General features: G+C 56.6%; 1 long non-coding RNA gene across 1 annotated transcript; it reads left to right on the forward strand.

Annotated features, from left to right (window-relative positions):
- The first annotated feature begins 9,296 nt into the window (after positions 1-9,296).
- Positions 9,297-12,304, forward strand: LOC138916456 (uncharacterized). The gene is made up of 4 exons (XR_011423768.1): positions 9,297-9,582; positions 10,015-10,281; positions 10,465-10,908; positions 12,098-12,304. It is a non-coding gene; the product is annotated as an uncharacterized lncRNA (long non-coding RNA).
- The last annotated feature ends 277 nt before the right edge of the window (positions 12,305-12,581 follow it).

The raw sequence follows: 12,581 nt of genomic DNA on the forward strand, positions 1-12,581 counted from the left end.
GCGATCTGTGAAAGAAGGGAAACAAACCGGGTGAACCCAGTGATTCTCCAGCTGAGAGTTCCAGGAGGTTGGGGCATGCCAGTCCACCACGGCCTTCAGTGTTCCTAGAAGTTTATTACACCTGCTGATCTTTCGTCAGATCTGTTCCTCCCTCTAGAGTCTAGCGTCCCTCCAGGGTTGTTTGTGGGCGTAGCCATCTAGCAGCAAATTCCAGTTTGAGGATGGTCACTCTGCCTCTCCGGTGGAGGAGGCGGTGGATGGGGCAGGCAGAACCAGTGAGTCAGCTGAGCGAGGTCAGATGAGTGAAGCGATAGGCTCAAGGCAATGGAGGTGGAAAATGCAGATGTGAGAAATGTTCTGGACGTGATGCCGAGTGAAAGAAGTCGGACACAAAAAGACAAACACCGTGTGATTCCACTTACATAAGGTCCCTGGAGTCATCAAATTCATGGAGACAGAGAGCAAAACAGTGGGCACCAGGGGCTGGGGGAGGGGGAGGGGGCGTCAGCGTTTAATGGGGACAGAGGTTCTGTTTGGGCAGATGGAGAAGTTCTGGAGATGGATGGTGGGGATGGTTGCACAGCATTGTGAATGTGCTTAATGCCACTGAAGCGTGCACCTAAAAATGGTTAAAATGATAAATTTTATCTTAGGTGTACTGTTCCACCATCTTAGAAAGAAAGAAGCATTCTGAAGAAGCCACCGGCACATGTGGATCAGGGACTGGGGCGGGGAGTCTCAGCGACTTCGGGGTTTCTGCCTGAGGGGGGCCAGGAGGCTGGCTGAGGGAAGCACTGAGAGGAAGGTGAGGGCCCCTTTCGGACACATGGAGTTTGGGATATCTGGGAAACATCCACACAGAAATGGGAGACAGGCCGTTGAAATTCCAATGTGGGACTCAAAGTTGGGGACGGGGCTGGAGTGTCGTCTGCATTCAGTGACAGTGAAATCCACAGGAATTGATGAGACCACCTGAGGAGCCAGGGCGAGAAGAGAAAGGGGGCCTGGATCCAGCCCTGAGGAACCCCAATATTTTGACAACTGAGAGAGTGGGAAGAGGCAGCAGGAAACAGAAATGGCACCAAAGTCAGTGACACAGAGACGGAGAGAGAGTGGTGTCATTGATGCTGAGGGACACGAGGACCCCAGGGTCTCCAGGGCCGAAGGCTCTGTTGGGGCGAAGGTGAGACAGAAGCGTGCCTACTGGATTTGGGAGCGTGGTGGACGGCAGCCGGACAGTGGGATCCCAGCGGGACGAGCGGTGAGGGACTGGCAGGGTTTCCAGTGCAGCAGCTGGCCATTCATCACACCGACAGGACCCCAGGGAACAACTCAGAACCCAGGATTTGATTTCGTCCGCCAGGGTTGTAGTTGAACAGGGCGCGCCAGGCTCTCGCCCCTGCGTCTGGTGCTGAGCCTCCATCAGCGGGCAGGCGCCCCCAGGTGAGCCAGCGGATCCACGATGGCACCGAGGTTGGCTGAGCAACGTTCTGGGCATAGGAGGAAGGTGGCCAGCCCTTCACTCCCACCCTCTGAAGCTCACACCGGTCACACGACCCGCGTCAACCCAGCACTGAGCAGGGAGGGTAACTCTGGGAAATACATGTCCAGTTGAGCTACTGTGACACCACACGGATCTGCCACGCTCCACCCTCCTCCCCTCAGCATCCACAGGCACCTCTGTTCTTTTACAAAAATACAGCTTGATTGAGATATAATTCCCATACCATGAAATTCACTCTTTCAAAGCATGCAGTTCAATGGGTTTTAATATATTCATAGAGTCGTGAAACCACCACCACTATCTAATCTTAGAATGTTGTCATCCCCAGAAAGGGAGACCCTAGCCCAGGAGCTGTCACTCCCCAGCCCCTTCCCCCAGCCCCTGGCAACAACTAACCCGCTTTCTGCCTCTGCGCATCTGCCTGTTCTGGAAGCTTCCTACTACGGAGTGGTACTATAACGCCCCCCACCACCTTCTCAACTCTCTCTCACTCCCAAATAAACACAAAGTGAAATCGTGCATCACCCTAATGAGATGCAACTCAGGCCGCCAGCCAAGCACGCTCCCCTGCCCCCCGGAGGAGAGGGTCCCCTTATCCACCTTGGGGGTGTCCGTTCTTCTCCCTGCTGGGTTGCTTTCCCCCTTTGAGGTCCTACACTTCACAGGCTGCGATAGAGTGAACCCCGGTGATCAGTTAGATTACGTGGCAGGGGATGGAGGAGGGGGAGAGGAATTGCTGACTCGAGCCACATCCACAGGTTCGCATCAAGATAAGGCAGGAACACCGACAGCGATCACCGGCCCCCTGTTTGCGGCTGCTCACGCCGTCTGGACGGTATATCCGACCGCCCGCTTCCACTGCCCATCCCGTCCTCTCTTCCCCTCGACAAGCACCCCAGCTGCTCATGGCTCCTCGCCATGTGGGATGACCCAAGCCTTCATTCCTGCAGGGTCTGGGCTGACGATTGCGCTTTTCCGTTGATTTTAATCACAGGGCAGGGGAATATCAAAAAGGGCTTGATCTCCTGCATTCCAGACCTGCTCCTCTCATCCCTTGTGTAATAACCACCGATGTCCCCTCAGCACGGTCTGTTCCTGAGCCTGTGCAGTAACCCCCTCTTTGCCTGATGATTTGCAAGCTTGAGGATCCCAAGGTGGCCACGTGACAGTCTCAACTTCCTGTTTAATGGACTTGTTGCACGTCCCCTGGCAGGAGCCCCCTTCCCCTTGGGAACTCAAACTTCTAGACGAAGAAATCCTAGAGTTGTGGGGACAGGAAGCAAAGGCTTCCCTAATGGCATTTCATTAGGATAGTAGAAATCATTGCCATTTCCCCCTGGTGATTCCCACAGGTATCAGCAGTAAGAGAAAACGCTGATTCAGAGGACTGACTTCACCCTGGAGGATGCCCTGCAGAGTGCAGCTGCTCGCCAGGCGCCATAGCCGAGGCTTCAAAAGGCCATTCCACGGTCCTCTCAGGCCAGCTGCTGCAGGGTGATGGGGAACGCAGTAAGGCTGTGAACCCATTGCCCAATACCCATTGCCCAATGCCCGTTGCCCCACTCCACCGGCTGGGAAATGAGTTCCTTCACCAGAAGCCAAGTTGCAAGAGAGACCGTGACAGTGAAGAAGGCAATCTGTGAATCTACCGGTGGTGTTTTAGCAAAAGCATCGCGGGCAGAGAGAGCGAATCCACATCCAGAGTGTCTTTTCTAGTGAGGCTAAAGTGGTGCCCTTTCCAGTGGAAGCAGTGCTACCGGGAAGCTGGTGGGTGCCTGGACAATATAGGGGTGTCAGTTTTAGTCTCTGCTGTTGCCACTCAGGGCACTTAGCAGATGGGCCCTGGTGAGTGGAAGCCCATGGGCTGAGCTTGTGTGCAACGTCCATCGCTGCCGCCCTGGTCCCTTCTCCCATGAGCCCATTGGGTAATGACGGGGTGGCTGATGTCCAAGGAAGGGTCACCTTGTCTGCCTGGACATTGAGATTCTCCTCTGCTGAGGTGGCGGCTCTTTGGCAAACATTCCCATGGGTCACCATATCTTCACACTCGGTGCCCCTCTGTCCCAGACCTCCTGCCACCTAGTTTCTAATTGTTCCTCAAATCCCTGAGCATCTACTCAAGCCATTAGCAACTGACCATGAATTGGGGTAGACCTGAGGCTCTGACCGCTCCTTCCAGGCAGAATGGAACCACCAGAGGCCCTGCTGGAATTTCTGCGATACCCCCCGGGAGCATTTCCCCGCACCACTGTCCCTCAGAGGGGGCTGGAGGTCAGGAGCCCCCCCCATTTTTGAGTGGTGGCTACATCTGGTGTGGGATCATTTGGAAGCCAGACCCAGATTTTTCCTTCCTCGCTTTTCAGGTCGTGGGGAACACGAAGCCAGAGGCGCCGGCTGAGATGGATGGTGACGTAGCAGGAGTGGGCGTGGTAGGCTTTGAACCACGTCTTCACGTGACTTACCTGTGCCTTCAGAAGCTGCTTTGAGCCCAGTCTTGTGCATACCCTTTCTACTTGGTGATGGAACGCCACTGAGTATGCCCAACTGTATGGTACGAAATGGTATGCTTGGTGGGTCAGACAACACCCACTCTTGGTGGACAATTCAGGTCACGTGGTAAATTGGTGGCCATGGTCATGCACACGGTCTCCACTGAGGCCCAGAAGCAAGCCAGAATCTGTTTCTCCAAAGGAGAGGTACCACAGAGGAAGGCAGGGCTTTGCTCCGAATGCTCAGGGCACTGGGCTGTCACCTCCCGACCAGGGCCTGCCCAAGGCTCCACGCGGCATCCTTCTCTGCCACCTCGACCATGCCTGCATCTGCTAGTTGTGTAAGGCCCAAGAGGCAGGGCGGCTCACACGGCAGCCTGACCTGTTTCGGAGGCTCCTCTCACTCTGAGCCCCACTCAGACCAACGGCTTTCCAGGTCCCTCGACCAATGGGCAGATCTCACTATGTGTTGCCCCCAGAATCTGAAGAGGCCCACCAGGCATTGCACCTCTTCTTAAGTAGGAGGAAGGCCCAGATGTGGATCTCAACACGCCCCAGACCACCGGACCCCTTGCAAAGTGGCAGGCCCCCACGTTCCTGTGGGATTTGTTCCCTACCCTCGGTGTCACCAAGGTGTCTGAGTCATCACTGCTTCCTGCTCAGCCGGCCCGGTCAGTGTGATGCCATCAAGGTAATGGGCCAACACGACATCGTGCGGAAGGGAAAGCTGATCCAGGAGCCCTCAGGCTAGATCGTGACAGAGTGGGTATACCCTGAGCCAGGACAGTGAAGACGGATTGTTGGTGCCAGCTGACGGCAACCTGCTTCTCTGGTGGTCTTTGCTAAGAGGTACAGAGGGGTCACACGCCTCACCAGAACCATGGCTGATAAGCTGGACTTTATTAAAATTAGGAACCTCTGCTCTGTGAAAGACACTGTTAAGAGAATGAGAAGGCAAGCCTCCGACTGGGAGAGAATACTTGCAAAACACATATCTGATCAAGGACTCATATGCAAAATATGCAAAGAACTCTTACAACTCCACAATAGGAAAACAACCCAATTTAAAAAACGGGCAAGAGACTGGAACAGACAGCTCGCCAGAGAAGATGTACACACGGCAGATAAGTACGTGAGAAGATGCTCTGCGTCCTATGTCGTCAGGGAAATGCAAATGAAAACAACAGTGAGATAGCACCACGCAGCTATTAGAATGGCCCAAATCCAGAAGGCTGACAACACCAAGTGCTGACGAGGATGTGGAGCAACAAACACACTCCTTCATCGCTGGCGGGGAGGTAAAATGGTACAGGCACTGTGGAAGACAGTGTGGTGATTTTTCATAAAACCAAACACACTCTTACCATATGATCCAGCAATCACGCTCCTTAGTACTTACCCAAAGGAGCTGAAAACACATCCACACAAAAACCTGCACGTGGATGTTTACAACGGCTTTATTCATAATTGCCAAAATGTGGTGGCACCCAAGATGCCTTTTGATGGGTAAATGGATAAACAAACCGTGGTACATCCAGACAACAAAGTATCATTCCACGATAAAGAGAAATGAGATTTCAAGCCCTGAGAAGACGCGGAGGAACCTCAAATATTTACCACTATGTGGAAGAAGCCAGTCTGAACGGGCTGCATAGTGTATGATGCCAACTATGTGATGTTCTGGGAAAGGCAAAACGATACAGACACGAAGATCAGTGGTCCCCAGGGGCTCAGGGGGAAGAAAGAATAAACAGGCAGACAGCAGGAGATTTTAAGGCAGTGAAGAGACTGTGCGATACTGTAATGGTGGATATGGGTCCTTAAACATGTGTCCAAACCCTTAGAATGTCCAACACCAAGAGGGAACCCTGATGTCAACTATGGACTTTAGTTAATCATAATGTGTCAATTTTGGCTCATCAACTGTAGCAAATGTCCCACACTAAGGCAAGATAATAACAACAGGGGACGCTGCCTGTGGGGAGAGGAGCATATGGGAACTCTCTGTTCAGTTTATCTGTAAACCTAAAACTGCTGAAAAAGGAAAATCTCTTTTTAAAAAAAGCTTTCCCCAGATCAGTGGCAGCATACCAGGTGGCCAGGGATGTTTTGATTTGCTCCAGCAATCCGCCGCCTCTGAACAGCAGTTGCGGTGGGGTCCTGGTCGAGTTTGCCGTAACTCCCATCATTTATTCTCCAAGGTGCATCTGTGTTCTGCACAGGCGAGCAGGCGAGGGGAGCAGGGATGTGGTGGGAATCACCACCCGCGTCTTTCGTGACTTGGTGGTGGTGCCAGCCTCTGCAGTCCCTCCAAGGAGGCAGCATCGAGTTTGCTGTACTGTCTTTCTAGGTCGAGGCAGTCCTGGCGGCTTCCCCTGGGCCTTTCCCGCCACAAAAGCCCTCGCTCCACAGTCCAGGAACCAGTGTGGGATCCCACCAGCTGAGTATGTCTGTCCCAACTATGCATTCCGGAACTGGGGAAATAATTCCCCGGTGGGCTCGGGTGGGCCCGTTGAAACAGAGCTGAGCTAAAATGCCACTGACCCCTGGCCTCGGCAAGCCCTTTCTCTAATTGTCAGACCCAGTGGGGTCTGGGGTCTCCAGGAATTGGAGTCAGTTCAGAGCCAGTGTCGGTAGTCCCCAAAGTCTGGTAATGTCCCCTGCCCTTGTGCACAGTCACCCAGGAAAATGGCAGTAGGACCTCTGGGGACGGTGGGAAGCAAGATACACAGCCGCCACTTTTGATAGTGTCCCGGGGTCCTCTGGAGGGGACCGGCCTCCCCTCCACTCAAGGGCTCTGGCTTGTGAACTGGCTGCAGTCTGGGAACAACAGAAGGGCCCTGACTCTGTTTCAGGGGTTCTGGCCAGACTTGCACACCTGACCTGGGGCTCGCTTCTTCCCATCGAGGGAGCCTTTACGGGCTGCCCATGCATTTCCACTCTGGGGACACGGGATCAGCTAGCCCGGCCTTCGGTCCCTGTGGGGTAGGCTCTCCGGATCACTGCCCTGCCACAGCACCCTCTGAGCGACAATCTGGCCTCCGTTGTCACTCACGCAGTGTCCCTTCCATCCTCCTTGCAGCTCCAGGTGCTTCCTGACACAGCACCTCCCCCCAACCAATCCTTTCATGTGCCTTGGTCTTGAGCTGGAGTTGGACTATCAGAACTGCACCGCAAACCTGTGTATGCACAGGGCAGCCCTCGGCTCATGTGACTGTGAGGCCCGAGGGTGCCCTGCCCGGGGCCAGCCGGGTCCTGGGGCCAGGACAGGCCAGGGGGCCTGGAGGGGGGGCCCAGTCAGGCCTAGGGGTAACCACCCCTCTCCTCTTACCCCTACTGCCCCCCTACCCCACACGTCTATTGCTTCCGCCCCGGGGCCCCACAGGTCTGGCCCGCCCAGCCTCACCTCGCCCAGCCTCTGCTCCTGGCCTCTTGCTGGGTTTCTCCTGGCCTCTCTGCCCCCTGCCTCTGCAGTCCCTCCTCTCACTAAACACGACCCACGATGCTGCCAGTCGTGTCTCTTTGAACCACTGCTGTCCTCAGAAGTGGCTGAGTGCCTCCCAGTGAGGGTGAATGAATGACAGAATGAATGGACGGATGGATGAATGAACGTCGGGCACTGTCCCAGGGCAGCTGGGGCGGCCGTCACAAAACACCACAGGTGGCGGCTTCACAACAGAAGTATACTTCTCACAGTTCCCGGAGGCTGGATGTCGGAGATCAAGGTGCCAGCAGGTCAGGGGTCCTGGTGAGAACTCTCTTCCTGGCTTGTCCTCACACAGAGGAGGGAGAGAGGAAGGGAGGAGGGAGGGGGAGAGAGGGAGGAGGGAGGGAGGGAGGGAGGGGGAGGGGAGGAGAGTGGGAGGGGGAGGGGAGGGGGAGGGGAGAGGGAAGGAGAAGGGAGAGAAGGAGGGGAGAGGAGGAGGGTGAGAAGGAGGGAGGAGAGGGGAGGGAGAGAGGGGGGAGGAAGAGAAGGAGGAGGGGAGGGGGAGAGGGAGGTGGGGGGGAGCTGGTGTCTCTTCTCCTAGGGACGCTAATCCTATGATGGGGCCCTGCCCTCAGGACCGCATCTAACCCTAACCACCTCCCAAAGGCCTCACCTCCTAAAACCATCACATGGGGGGCTAGGGGTTCAACATAAGAATTTGGGGGGGGGGCACAGATGTTCAGTCCTTAACAGACGCTGACACTGAACTCACCACCCAAAGTCTTTTCTCACCCTCTTCCTCATTCTGCTTTCAGATCCACCCAACATGGTGCCCCCTCCTCCCAAGGCCCCTTCACCCGCCCCGGTGGCGAGAGGGGAGCACCCCGACCTGGGCCTGGACCTACCGTGTCTGAATGGGGCGGGCGATGCGCAGAGCTCCCTGCGCTCCCCGGAAAGGCGTGGACACTGCTGAGTGCGACGGTTGGAGGTGCAGCAGATTCTGCGCAGCCTCTGGCCTTTGCACGTTCTCTTCATGGAGAGTTCAATAAACCACATCTCCAGGAGTGGGGCTGGAAACACTTGCCCTGGAGGCTGCAGGGGGCCAGGGATCCCCAGGCAGGGGGATCTGGTCCACATTCCTCAGCAGGGCCTGGGCCCAGGGAGGGTCTACCAGGCCCCCCAGCCCTGCCCCGGGGGCACTGCAGGATATCCCCTCCCACTCCAGGGGCCCCTCCAGCCCTTTCTCTGCTCCTTCATGGTCACTGGACACCTGAGTCTTAGCCCCATGGCCATGGCCCCTGGGCAAGCAGGGACTCCACAGTGCCTGAGCCCCGCATGCTCCTGGGGCGACACACAGGGATGGAGGGATTTGTCCCTGGCACTCATGACTTCCCCCGCCCCTGCATGCAGCAGCACAGCCCTCCCCAGCCCCAACTCCTACCCCACCACCCCCATGGAGGGAGGAGCCAGGCTCCGAGAGGAGGGGCAGGGCCAGGAGCCAGGCCCCTGGGGGCCAGGTAGGGGAAGGGAGCAGTTGACTGCCTAAGATCTGAGATGGCAAAGGGGCCCTGACACGCTCTGCCCCAGAATCTTCCTGGGTCTGGCTCAGTTACTCAGAGGTCAGGCCAGGGTATGCCCCGCAAGCCCAGGTGGGTGCTTCTGGGGGAAGCGGGGCTGCCCAGGCCACGGGGGTCCATCCGGAGGCCTGTCAGGGCACACACAGCTGACCCGGGCATTAGGCGACCAGGAGGGGAAAGTCTGCACCCCTCCCAGCGGAAGGCTCGGGAGATGCTGCGCCAGGACGGGTAGTGGCATGTCTGGGCTGTTGGGGACAATTTTGGAATCAAGGCAAAGGGCAGAGAGAAGGCCAGAGGCCAAATTCAAGTCCCCGCGTGGCCCTGACACGTCTCCCCTCTCCTGGCCCTGCACAAGGCTACAGGAAGGCAACGAGCTCGCTACCCAGCTCGGCTGGCAGGGGCTGGGGCAGGCTCAGGGGCAGGGCCCCCAGCTTATCTCTGATGGGGGAGAAGGGGGACCTCTCTTGGGCTTCCCCCTGGACGGCCGTTAGGATGGGGCAGGCTGTCGCCTCCTGGCTGCCCAGGTACACAGAGGCAGCAGGCAGGAGCAAGCAAAGAGCTGAATGAATAAACAGCTGCATGGAGGTGAGTGAGGGAAGGGAGGATGGGTGAGCGAGCAGGTGGCATCCCTGAACAAGTGGACATCTGGGTGGACGAGCAGTTAGTGGAGTGGGGCTGGGCTAGCTCGGGGCCAAGAGTTCACGACACAGCGAGTGAACGGGCAGAGCCAGCTCCAGACGCCTGCTTCCCCTGTGCCGTGAGACCGGGTGGTGGACAAAGCCAGGTTTTTAACTAAGATTTATTTTAGAACAGTTTTAGGTTTACAGAAAAGTTGCAAAGATGGTACAGAGAGTTCACATGTACCCCACACCCAGTTCCCCCCATTATTGACATCCGATGTGGGTGTGGGACATTTGTCACAACCCATCAATTGATATCGATTCATTACTGTTAACTCAAGTCCATACTTTATCCAGGTTTCTTTAGCCTTTACCTAATGTCCTTTCTCTGTCCCAGGATCCCATCCTGGACACCACAGACACTCAGTCATCGCGTCTCCTTAGACTCCTCTGGCAGTCAGACTTCCCTTGTTCTGGTGACCTTGATGGTTTGGAGGAGGACTGTCAGGATTTTTGTAAGATGCCCCTCTATGGGGATTTGTCTGATGTTTACGTCATGATTGCACTGGGCGCCTTGGTCTGGGGAGGAAGACCACAGGGTGAAGTGCCCTTCTGCTCCCCTCACATCAGGACACAGGCTCCCGACATGACGTTTCCCTGTGAGGTGTGTGTGCTTCCCCTTTCCATCCCATGCCCTCCGGAAGGGAAGGAAGTCGCTGTGCGCAGCCACCTGGGAGCTGGGTTTCCCCCCGCAAAGGAGGTGTATCCACACACATTATGTGGGATTCTTCTGTGCGGGCGATTCGTCTCTTCTCCACCATTGATTTGTTTATTCCTTCTTATTTAGACCAGCATGGATTCACGGATGTCTGTTGAACACTGTGGGTTATCGTCCAATACGACATTATTGATTTTCTCGCTCACGTTGTTCCCACTTTGGCCACTGGGAGCTCTTTCAGTTGGTTCCTGTGACAAAACAGTTTCAATTAACCAAGTAATTATTAGATGTAGGAGAGGAAGACGGAGGAAAAAGGAGGTCTCTGGCTGGCGACTATGTTATACACATGAGCATGTGCACTCACATCCAAGCCCAGCGTCTCCCAGGGAAATGAGGACGAGAGCTGGCCCGGGCTGGCTCACAGTAGCCTCAGGACAAGGTCTGTGGGGAGCAGGGGAATCTGTACCCCTGGACCAGCCCCTCGGGACTGAAGCTGCTGCTTTAGGGCACCCTCCTGGCTCCCACGGGCTGCCCTCTGGAGCGGAGGCCACCTGAGGCGCCCAGAGGAGATGGGTGAGTGGCCAAGGGCCGGGCAGCTGGGTGGGGCCAGTGTCTTCCCCTCCGGATGTCACTTCCTCTTGCAGAGGGAGTGTTGGAGAGGGAGGGCGTGGCTCAGCCAAGGCCGCTGGGTGTTCGTGGGGCAAATGTGGGTGGTGCCTGAGATATGCCAGGCTCCCTGCCCCAGCCAGTGGGCGCAGAGAAAGGGGGCCATGGTCAGAGTCCTGGCCTTTAGAGGGGCTGGCCGGGGGTCAGTCCCCATACGGCCTGTCACCCAGCGAGCCTCATTACCTGCCAGCCGAGGGGTTTGGTGGCGCTTTGGGAAGACACAGTGAGGTCATCTGTGCAAAGTGCCTGGCACGCAGTAGGTCAAGAACCCAGGCCTGGCCCCAACTCTGAAAGTTTTACTCCATATGACACAGAGGCACCCAGGGAGGCAGCGATGCGCAGTGTCACCCCCTGTATCCCCAAGACATTGCCAGGTGCTGCTTCTCTCACCAAAGTCGGAGAAAGACACTCCTGAAGTGAGGTGCACAGCGGGGAGCGGCTCGTCCTGGTACAGAGAAGGTCGAGATGGCCAGCCTCACAGCCCACGCCCTGGCGCACCCGGATCCGGCACTTCCTGTCCTGCCGCCCCCCTCGGGTGACGCCTGAGCCCCAGCCTGGGCCACGCCTGGGCCGCACCTGGAGTAACAGTGCAGGCCCATGGCATTGGGAATCCCCTCGTGCCTCTGGAGACCCCGGGAAGGAATTCTTGGGAGTCAGGGGGGCCACCCGAAGGGGCTGGGACAGACAAGGGGTCCTGACTGCCCCTCACTCTTGTCAGAGGGGCAGAGAAGGCAGCTGAGCCCCATTCTGCTGGTTTCTAGAAGACCAAGCTGTGATGAAGACCAAGCTGCCTGAAGCTGTGTGGGGCACATCTCCTCCCCTGCTGAGGTCCCCGAGTGTCCAGGAGGACCTCACATTACGAGATGTCAGAGGGGAACAATTCTAGCATGAGAGCTGAGCCTGCTGCCCTGGCGGACCACAGCAGCCGTCCCCACGGTTCAAACCGGCCCAGACCAGACCCAGATGGGTGGTCTCACCACCTGTCCCGTCCAGGTCCATGCCGGCCCCCGTGACCCACTTAGACAGCACAGCCCACATGCGTTTGAGTTGCAGCCCGGCCCCATCCTCACATTCACCTCGTTTTGTTTAATCACAGGTTCGAGTTGTGACAAAGTCTTCTTGGAGGCCAACATGGGTATGAGTGAAGGCCCCAGCCCTGCTCGTGCCCTCAAGACAGCTCCACTCCAAATTACTCATCTGTGCCACTGAGGCATCAAAACTCGAATTACCTTTTCAAAATTTTGTTGTCACAGGACGCTTCAAATGGCATTTCATAAAACCATGCTTCAATAATGATGTTCAGGTTAGACCCTGCCTCCCAAATTCCTTCAAGGATCACGGCCTCGGGCAGGACTCACCAGTGGTCCAGCCTCTGCTTGCACACTCCTGAGACAGGGAGCTCACCCCCTACCCAGGCACCCTCTTCTACTCACCCACGTCTTCCCACCTCCTCCCAGGGTATCCACTGCGGCCACACCAAGAACAGGGCCACACCCTCTGGGAGACCCCTCAGACATATGTCTTGGGCCAGGGCTGGGGGCAGCAGGCGTGGCAGGAGCTGGCCTTGATGTCCCCTCCCC

The sequence above is a fragment of the Equus caballus genome, chromosome 12, assembly GCF_041296265.1.
Source record: "Equus caballus isolate H_3958 breed thoroughbred chromosome 12, TB-T2T, whole genome shotgun sequence".
NCBI lineage: Eukaryota > Metazoa > Chordata > Mammalia > Perissodactyla > Equidae > Equus > Equus caballus.